Genomic DNA, 10,669 nt, shown 5'->3' on the forward strand with positions numbered 1-10,669 from the left:
TAAAATTTGCATACTTATTGTACTTATTATTTGTTCTAAAATAATCAAAAAGCAGTGGTCTTGAAGAAAGAATTAAAAAAAAAAAAAACCAATATTTTATGCATTGGTTCCAAAGGAACCAGCCCATTTATTCAATGATGAAACAAAGCATTATTTTCACATTGCCATCTAATGTCTTCTGTTTTCTCCTGTCATTATTTAGCTCAGCTGGAAATTAGGCATATTCCTTAGTTGTTACACTTAAAAAAGAAACTGGTATTATGAAAGAGCAATATTTTTGTGGACAACTGGACTTTCTTAAGAAAAAGACACTTGTGTGCGTCAAGGTGCCTCTCAGGTTTAGACTGGACCCTCCTGCTTTTTCTTTTCCCATTTTTGGCACCACGAATAGGTTTTTAACATGCCAGGCCCCACAGTTCTCTCTCTCCCTCTCTCTCTCTGTATATGTGTGTGTATATTTTTTTTCTTTTTACTATCTTCTATAAAAGGAACCTGCTATTGATTGCAGCTGACTGAGTCGTTTGAGTTAATATCTAAGCAACGCTAACCCAGATAGGGATTAGCATTACATCAGCTGTCAGGCGAGGAAGCCTGGCAGCATGCCAGCCTGTAAAAACGGAACGTGTTTGCGTCACTGTTCCCTTGGTAATGCTTCTTGGAGCCTTGTCAGCTGTCCCCTGAGGTTGTTTCCTTAATATGTCAACAGACATTCCTGAATCTTTAATGCTGGATGGCTCTTTTCCTCTTCCAAAAACACTTAGGTGACCAAGAAGCTGGTGCGTCCTGTTGCTATGATCTTTTGAAATGTATTTCTTTCATGAAATAGGTGTTTGTTCTATTCAAAAACATTCATTCGAAGGGATTTAAGAAGGTTTAGGTTTCTGCTTCTCCATGTTACAGGACCTATTTTTGAAGAAACAGGGCAGCCAGCTTAGTGCTGAGAGCTGCTTCTCTGCTTTTATCTTCCTTAGGAAAACCCCTTATTCCCTCACCAGCTTATCCAAACCCTCCAATTATCCTGTTACCGTGTGACATTTCATAGAACAAAACATCTGGTTGGAAGACCCGGCTGGAATTTGCCCCCATTTATGATTTGCTCCCTGACCTTGCTCGAAGAACATCCGCGAGGCAGAAAAAGGTGTGGGCAGTGACCTCGAGCCTTGTCCCCTGCTTACCGAGAACCACAAATAAGAAAGACTCGCCCACCGCTGCTGACGTGCCATCTAGTTCCTCGTTTCCCCGTGTCCTTTCTTGCCGTCCTGGCAACTCAATCTCCACTTCCATCTTGGAAAATGTTACGCTGCAAAATACCATACCCGAGTGGTTAAAGCCTCGAGCTCACACACCACCTTTCTCTCTCTCTCTGCAAGTAAATATAGCTCATTGACACTGGATTATTTCCCTCTGCTCAAGTAACCCCCCAGATCCTTACGCAGCTGCTATAAGGGTTAATTACAGTCAATAGTTGGAGCAACTTCAATTTGGAAAGAAATCATTTGGTTTTTGGAAGGTTAGTGCGGGGGTGCTATTAAATCCACTTCGTCATTAGTGACCATGATGGAGTACAAAATTGGGGGAAAAGCTACTTGCCCTGTGTGAGCCTCAGATTCCACTGTCAGAGGGATGCCTCTCACCACCAGCCACCCAGTGGGTGCTCATCTTGTCCTTTTGGAAACAGGCGAAGAGAGTTCTGTGGCCATGGAGCCTGCCTCTGGGCTGGGTCTCCTGAGAAGGCTGCTTCCTCATTCTGCCAGCTGATGTAGCAATCCGGTTTCTATTCTGCAAGCCTTGTGCCCCCAGCGCCCGGCCTCCTGGGAGCCCCTTGATCCTCTCCCACTCAAGAAGGTCCCCAAGGTTCCCCAGAGGAGAATGGAAACAGAACTGCCCAGAAGGGGGGAGATTTAGGATCACTGGATTTCAGCATCAAAAGGGGTTTTTAGAGATGTAGTGAAGCTCATGTTCGACATTCATTTTAAGAATGAAAAATCCGAGTGTGCCGCTGTGGCCTGGTTGGTGTTGGATCTGGGAGGAGGACCTGTCTCTCTGCACTGGCCTCTGCCTTTCTTAGTACAGCAGCTCTTGTCCGGAGGCAGGGCTGGCCTGGGGCAGATCGGTTCCCTCTTCTCCCTAGTTCGGTGCCATGTCCAGGGAGTTAGAAGCTCAAGGACCATTAAGACCACGTGCAATGGGAGTGGGTGATAAGAATGACTGTCGCCTGGGACACCTGGGTGGCTCAGTGGTTGAGCATCTGCCTTCAGCTTAGGTCATGATCCCCTGGGGTCCTGGGACCGGGTCCTGCATCAGGCTCCCCATGAGGAGCCTGCTTCTTCCTCTGCCTATGTCTCTGCCTCTCTCTGTGTGTCTCTCATGAATAAATATGAATAAATAAAAAATATCTTTAAAAAAAAAGAATGGGTGTCACCTGAACACATCTCTATTTTTCCTCACTTAGCTGGGGACGCATAGGAGAGCTTTCCTACATGCCCTCCACTTACACCAGAGAGGGCACACCATCCCTGGCTGCACCTGTCCCATGGCAGGACTGGAGAGGCAGCAAGAGTTACCCTAGCAGTGGCCTCAGGCCCAGAGGCACAGAACCTGGATGGTGCTGGGGATAGCATTTCATGAGACTCTTGCTCCCTTTCCCTTGGGATCCCAGGAGGAAAAAAAATCACAGAGATGCATATAGGAAAGTGGAAAGAGGACTTTTAACCCTCACAATAGGGCTTGCATATCCAGAATAAGATTTCCTCGCCCTTCACTTCTCTTTCCCCCAAATCTATGGGCTGCAATGGTGCATAGAGCTTGGTGACCATGATTTAGAGGGAGGGCTCGGGGGTCCAACCTCCTGCATTTTGGCCCACACTCTGCTTGCTACCTGATAGCTGTGTGATCTTGAGCAAGATTTTAGACTCCATTTCCTCATCTGTGAAATGGAGAAAACACCAGTTTAATGAATACCAGCACAAAAGTGATCACATCACTTGTGCTATTCACATCACTTCAGGAACTCCTGGAGAGAATTCTTAAGGCAATTTATAAATACACATCTTCTCTGTTATCAGGTAGGAATGCATTGGTAATCAGTGTATCAGCTTGGTGAATGAGAGGGGCAGTATAGACAAGGAGATGGGTTGGGTGGCAACAACGCAAATTCCACGAGACCTTGATCAAGCTGCATATCAACATACATCCCACCTAAAGGGTTAGAGTCAGCTTGAGCTTGCCAGGGAGCCCCAAATTCTAGCCATACTAGCTTACAGGTACCTGGTTCTGCCTTGCAGTCTAACTACTGGATATGACTGTGGGGAAAAGAGACAAAAGAAGCCCAAAAGGATTAATGGTTGGCATAGGCATGGCACATCACAGTCTAGGGAGGCTTTACTCTCTATAGACAACATAGGGTTTTATACTATCAGATTATCAGATTTTTTTTTTTACAGATAAAAGAAAGCATTTTTAGGGGCACCTGAGTAGCTCAGTCGGTTAAGCATTTGCCTTTGCCTCAGGTCGTGATCCCAGGGTCCTGGGATCCAGCCCCATGTCAGGTGTGAACACATGCACACACAGGCATGCTCACACACAGATACACATGCAGATATATATGCAGGTACACAGGGGCACGTGTGCACGCGTGCAGACACACACACTCACAGTCAGATGGGCATGAAATAGGCCAGGCAGACCTGGTGTTTGCAATGCACTCTGCTTCTTGCACTTCCCCAGGAGTGCATGGAGGTGGCTGCAGAGGCGGGGCTCTGGGCTCACTGCTCTGAGGATCAGATAAACCCAGGAACCAGGAACCAGGAAACTGTTTGGAGCTTCATGTCCCCCAAGGGACTGGGGCTGACAGGCACAGGAAAAACTGGAACATCCCCTTTTGTCTTTCCCGATGTGCCTTCGGCCATCGTGACAAGTGAGAGTGAGTTGCATTGGGAATCATTCTTTCTCTCTCAAGCTCTGGAATGAGTCATTTGGCAAATAGCTTCATGGGGAAATTACAAACCTTCCCTGTCACCTATGGAAACCATGGTGGGGTTTTTGTTTGTTTTTGGTTTCTTCTGCTGTTGTCCTCACTTCTGCTGTGTGACAGGGAACGGGGAACCACATACTACACACGTGCTGGGCTCTACCTCCAGATGTATGCAGAGGGTTCAGGCGGGAGGGCCCTGGGATTTCCTCTTTCCATTTGCTATCTCCTTCCTCTGTGATCAGCTGCAGCTTTGCCTCTCTTGCCTCTGCTGTAGGAAAGCAGATTTGGCCAGTCGCCTACAACAATGGGCTGGGGTCAGCCGCTGGGCTCTGGGAGGCACCTCTGCATTTCCCATAGTGCAAGGGAAAGACTTTCTCTGCAAACACTTGAGACATATTTTGGGAGAAAGTTTTCTTGCTTTGTGTTCTCTGCAGGTTTTAGGGGTTACTTTTACCCCTATTATAATAAAACCATAAATCTTTCTTGTCTGTGATACTTACACTCTTCTCATGGCTCATTGAAAATCTCTTTCCTGGAAACAAGAAAGTAGCTCATAAGTTTCTTTTAAAGATTTTATTTATTTATTCATGAGAGACACAGAGAGAGGCAGAAACATAGGCAGAGGGAGAAGCGAGCTCCAGGTGGGGAGCCTGATGCAGAACTCGATCCCAGGACCCCGAGATCACGCCCTGGGCCAAAGGCAGATGCTTAACTGCTGAGCCACCCAGGTGTCCCAGCTCATAGTTTTTTAATAGCAATCTTCCATCCCAGTGGCTGTCATATATACAAACTCTGTCACCTGGGAATATTTTTTGAGCATCTTCTATGGTACAGGCATTGTTCAGGGAGCTGAGGATATAGCAGTGAACAACACCAACACATTAGTTGTCCTTAGGAAGCTGTACTGAAGACTAAGAGAACTTCATAGATATTCCATGAACCAAACTTAGAACTAAAGTCAATACACTGAAGCTTCACTTAAACGAGAGCCTGGGTGGCTAGTCGATTGGGCATCTGACTCTTGATTTTGGCTCAGGTCATGATCTCAGGGTTGTGAGATGGAGCCCTGCATCAGGCTCGGCTCTCAGCTTGGAGCCTGCCTGAGATTATCTCTCTGTCCCTCCTCACCTGCCACCCCTCCCCACCCCACCACATACACACACACTTGCTTTTTTTCCCTCTCTCTCTCTAAAAAAACATAATAAATAAAATTAAATTTAAACAAGATAGCCTATCTTTATTCACATATCTTTAAATATTGTTATCTAGTCACTTACTGGTGATCTAAAGTTGAGGACTGGGACTTCATTTCTTTTTAGAAACCCTGAGCTCATTTCCTGACTTCGCTGATCTGGGCTATCCACAGATGTCCACCAGGCACCCCACTGATGGAGGCTGTGTCACAGAAAATCTAAGATTCTGGAATGGTAGGAGTGTGGCTAAAGGGCCAAGAGGGCACCACCCGAGAGAACACATTGGTGGTCCCCAGAGGGCAGGTAGGGATGGGGGAAACAACTGATGAGGATGAAGCAGCACACCTGTTGGGATGAGCACCGGGCAAAGTATTGAATCACTGTAATGTAGACCTGAAACTAATATAACATTATACATTAACGACAGTGGAATTTGAAATAAAATGAAAAAATAAAAATATATAGCTTAATTAAAGAGATGTTAGTTGAAGGACTTTTTTTTAAAAAAAGGAAACAACTGTTTTTTGTTTTTTGGGGTTTTTTTTGTTGTTTTTTTTTTAAGATTCCATTTATTTATTCATGAGAGACACAAAGAGAGAGGCAGAAACACAGGCAGAGGGAGAAGTAGGCTTCCTATAGGAAGTCTGATGTGGGACTTAATCCCAGGACTGGGGGATCATGACCTGAGCCAAAGGCAGATGCTCAACCACTGAGCCACACAGGCAACCCCAAACAACTGTTTAAATAAACTACTTATGTCTGTAAATTGGGCTCTTGCTGATTTTAATGGGTGGCTCATTCATTCATTTATTTATTGAATGCTGTGGTGGGCCAGGCACTGTGCTCTGTGATAGAAACACAATGTTTAGTAAGACATGGTCCCTGCCTTCAAGGAGCTCATAATCCAGCAAGAAAAGCAGACAGGAGAGACAATTGGGTAGCTGTGGTTACCATCTTGAGGTTGAGGGATGGGCTCCACCCAGCATGGGGCAAATCTTCACAGTTTGAGAGAAGATGTTCACACTGTGTCTTTAACATGAGCTTAAAAGTAAGTACCTTCTAAGAGCCAGTGCCTTGTCTCCATCCTCTTCTGTCGGACATTTGTCCATGGTGGTTATAAAGAATTTGGCCAAATTATCCAGCTACCAGTAAACATCTACACCAGCCCTTCTATGGGGGAAGCTGCTTAGTATTCTATTTTGTGCAGAGATTAAATTCCAAATTCACTGGCACCGAAGATGAAACAGCTAATTACATACAGTAATTGCATTTAAAATCCATGCCTTTGAATGACTGATGAAATCTTCTTTTTAAATGCTCCTGAAACTCAGCAACCAAACGTGGTTAAGGGGCAGTGTATTTTTAGTGTCCTAGTGTGGGCACAGCTCCATCCTCTTTCACTCATGTCCCTTCCTTGCATTCAGTCTCTGAATTTAAAAGAATACTTTCATTGAAAAGGAAGAAGTAAAATTGTCTCTATTTGCAGGTGACATATTACATTTAGAAAGTCCTAAAGACTCACTAAAAAAAAAAAAAAAGAAAGAAAAGAAAAAGAAAAAGCCTGTTAGACCTAACAAACAAATTCAGTAAAATAGCAGGATACAAAATCAATGTACAAAAATCAGTTGCACTTCTACACACTAGCCACAATCTATTAGAGAGAAATTAAGATTAAGAGAATATCATTGACAATAACATCAAGAAGGATAAAATACTTAGGGATAAATTTAACCAACGAGGTGAAAGATCTGCACACTGAAAACTATAAAACATTGGTAAAATAAATTGAAGGAGACACAAATAAATGGAAAGATATTCTGTGTTCATGGAGTGGAACCATTAATATTGTTAAAATGTCCCTACCACACAAAGCAATCTACAGATTCCGAGTTATTCCTATCAAAATCCCAGTGGTATTTTTCACAGAAATAGGAAAAGCAATCCTAAAATTTGTATGGAACCATAAAAGACTGTGAATAGCCAAAGCAATCCTGAGAGAGAAAAATAAAGATGCAAGCACTACATTTCCTGATTTCAAACAAAGCTACAGTAATCAAAACAGTATGGTGTTGGCATAAAAACAAAGAGACAGGTCAATGGAACAGAATGAACAGTTCAGAAATAACTCCAAACATAGATGATCAATTACTATTCAACAAAGGGACCAAGGATGTACAAAGGGAAGAGGATAGTCCTTTTCAATAAACAGTAGGGGGGAAACTAAATATCCACATGCAAAAGAATGAAGCTGGACCTTTATCTTCTACCAAACGAAAAAATCAACTCAAAATGTATTAAAGACATGAATATAAGACCTGAAACATAAAACTCATCGAAGAAAAACCTCCTTAATATTGGTCTTGGAAAAATTTTTTTTATTTGACATTGAAAGCTACGGCAACAAAAGCAAAAATAAACAAGGGGGTTCCATCAAGCTAAAAAGCTTCTGCACAGCAAAGGAAACCATCAATAAAATGAAAAGGCACCTATAGAATGGGAGAAAATATTTGCACACTGTATGCCGGATGGGGGTTAATATCTAAAATATACAAAAAACCCATACAACATAACAGCAATAATAATAATAATACCCCAACGTGAAAAATGGGCAAAGGACTTGAACATTTTCCGAAGTAGACATACAAATGGCCAACAGATACGTGAAAAGGTGCTCAACATCACTCATCATTAGGAAAAGGCAAATCACAATGAGCAATCACTTGACACCTATCAGAATGGCTAAAACACAAGAAATAACAAGTGTTGACAAGAATGTACAGAAAAAGGAACTCTCGCCCACTGTTGGTGAGAATGAAAATTAGTGTAGCCACTGTGGAAAACAGTCCGGAGGTTCCTCAAAAAACTAAAAATAGAATTACCATATGATCCAGTAATTCCACTACTGGGTAATTACCCAAAGAATACAAAAACACTAATTCTGAAAGATATACGCACCCTTATGTTTATTGCAGCATTATTTATAATAGCCAAAGTATAGAAGCAGCCCAAGTGCCCATCAATAGATGAATGGATAAAGAAGATGTGGTGTATATATAATGGAATATTATTCAGCCATAAAAAGAATGGAATCTTGCCATTTGCGACAACAAGAATAGATCTGGAGGATATTATGCTAAGTAAAATAAGTCAGAGGCAGACAAATACCATATGATTTCACTCATGTGTGTAATTTAAGAAACAAAACAAATAAAATGAGAGACAAACAAAAAATTAGACTCTTAAATATAGAGAACAAACTGGAAGTTACCAGAGGGGAGAGGTTGGTGGGGGGATGGTTGAAATACATGACAGGGATTAAGAGTACACTTATCACATTGAGCACTGAAAAATGTATAGAATTTTCCAATCACTATATTGTACACTTTAAACTAATATAACACTGTAAATTAATTACACTGGAATTTAAAAAATAAAACTTTAAATATAATTTTTTAAAAGAAAGGAGAGCTAAAAAAATTTAGGAGACCTGAAAAAAAAAGACAAGAGATAACAAATGTTGGCAAAGATGTGGAGAAAAGTGACCCTTGTGCACTGTTTGTGGGAATGTAAACTGGTGTAGCCACTGTGGAAAATAGTATGGAGGATCCTCAAAAAATCAAAAATAGAACTACCTCATGATCCAGCAATACTTCTTCTGGATATATATATATATATATATATATCTCCAAAGGAAACAAAATCACTTGTCTCAAAAGAACATCTGCACTCTCATGTTCATGGCAGCATTGTTCACAATAGCCAAGGAACAGAAACAACTTACATGTCCTTTGACAGATGAATGTGAATAAAGAAATGTGATATCTGTATATAGATATAGTATCACAATGGAATATTATTCAGCCTTAAAAGAATACTGTCATTTGCGGCATGGGTATTCACCCATGAAGGGTATTATGCTAAGTGAAACAAGCCGGACAGAGAGACACAAATAATGCGTGGGATCACTTTTATGCGGAGTCTTACACACACACACACACACACACACACACACACACACACACAAATTGGGTCTCAGAAACACAGAACAGAATGGTGATCTCCAGGGGCTAGGGTGGATGGGGGAATGGGAGAGGTTGGTAAAAGGGTTAAAGCCTTTCAGTGATAAGATGAATAAGTTATGAGGATCTCACGTATAACACAGTGACTATAGTTGATAATGCTGCATTGTATAATTGAAATTTTCTGAGAGAGTAGAATTTATGGATTCTCAAAAAAAAGCAAGTTAATATCTGAGATGTTGGATGTGTTCATTCACTCAATTGTGGGATTTCTTTTACAATGTACATGTTCATCACATCACCATGCTTACATTACAACAATTTTTTTTAATTTTTAAAAGTTTCCTCTATAATATTTGAAAGCTTATAATTTAAATACTTGTAATTTGCAGCACTTTAAATATATATTTAAGACTCTGCAGTGTTCTTACTCCTAATTTTAGTCGTTAGTTATTAAAATGTATTCAGTCATTTATTAGAATTTATTCATAGAATCCATTATTCATTATAAACATCTGGGGAAGGGAAGGTACATAGACCTTCCCGAGTGCCTGAGCTCGAGCCAGGGATGCTGCTGGGGATCTCAACTCAGGACACGGCTGTGTGTTTGGAGGACATTCAGTTTCGTTTGCTCTCTCCTCCATTCCTGGTTGAGGCTTCTGGACCTGTTTCAGTTGGATGGGAAATGAAGGAAGTTATGTCAGATGAATCATTTCACTGTGTGTTGCTTTATAGAATCACTTCCCCTGGATAATTAATAAAAGATTGACAGGAAGAATGTCCCTGGAATAATTAGCAGGCAGCTTCAGAATAGGAACTTCTTTTTTTTCATTGTTCAGTCACACCGAGCACCTAGTTTTTGCCATTGGAGGATTTTTGACAGAGGTGGAGGCAGCCTTAGAGGGATGACATGGCTGATTCTCATTAGGACACAGCCTGTGGGCTCCCAGAGCAGAGACCCCTGTCCTCCTTACCACGGAGACACATCGGAAAGCAACCATGACCAGGGAAGAGCCCCTGCCAGACCTCAAGGCCACCTCTCCAGAATCCTCTGTTCTACACACTGGTTTTGGCATTTCCTAGCTCTGACTCACATCTTTTTAATGAGGGCAAGTTTCTAGTTTGTAGGCAAATAAGTCAGGCAGTGCAAATTCAAGTGGCATAAAGGTTTCTGTTTTTACAGAAGATGGTGCCAAAAGTTTTCAGGGACTTGTGGAATCCTAAATCCTGTTTGGTCAAAACCCACATAGAGCTCACACTACAACAAATTGCCTTAAACTCTGTAAACTAACATGGGGACAATCAACTGATTTGCTTTTGGGGTCAAAATGCTGACCTGACTGGAACTCCTCTTTTTCATTACTATGGTTTTCATAGTTTTGCTTTTAAATGAATTTTGCTCCTTTTTGTGATTATCCTTTCCCGTCTCTTTAACTTTAGCGGAATAACATCTTCTGATTCAACTGCCATGCTGATATGTGTCA

Source organism: Canis lupus, chromosome 4 (assembly GCF_011100685.1).
Source record: "Canis lupus familiaris isolate Mischka breed German Shepherd chromosome 4, alternate assembly UU_Cfam_GSD_1.0, whole genome shotgun sequence".
NCBI classification, from domain to species: Eukaryota; Metazoa; Chordata; class Mammalia; order Carnivora; family Canidae; genus Canis; species Canis lupus.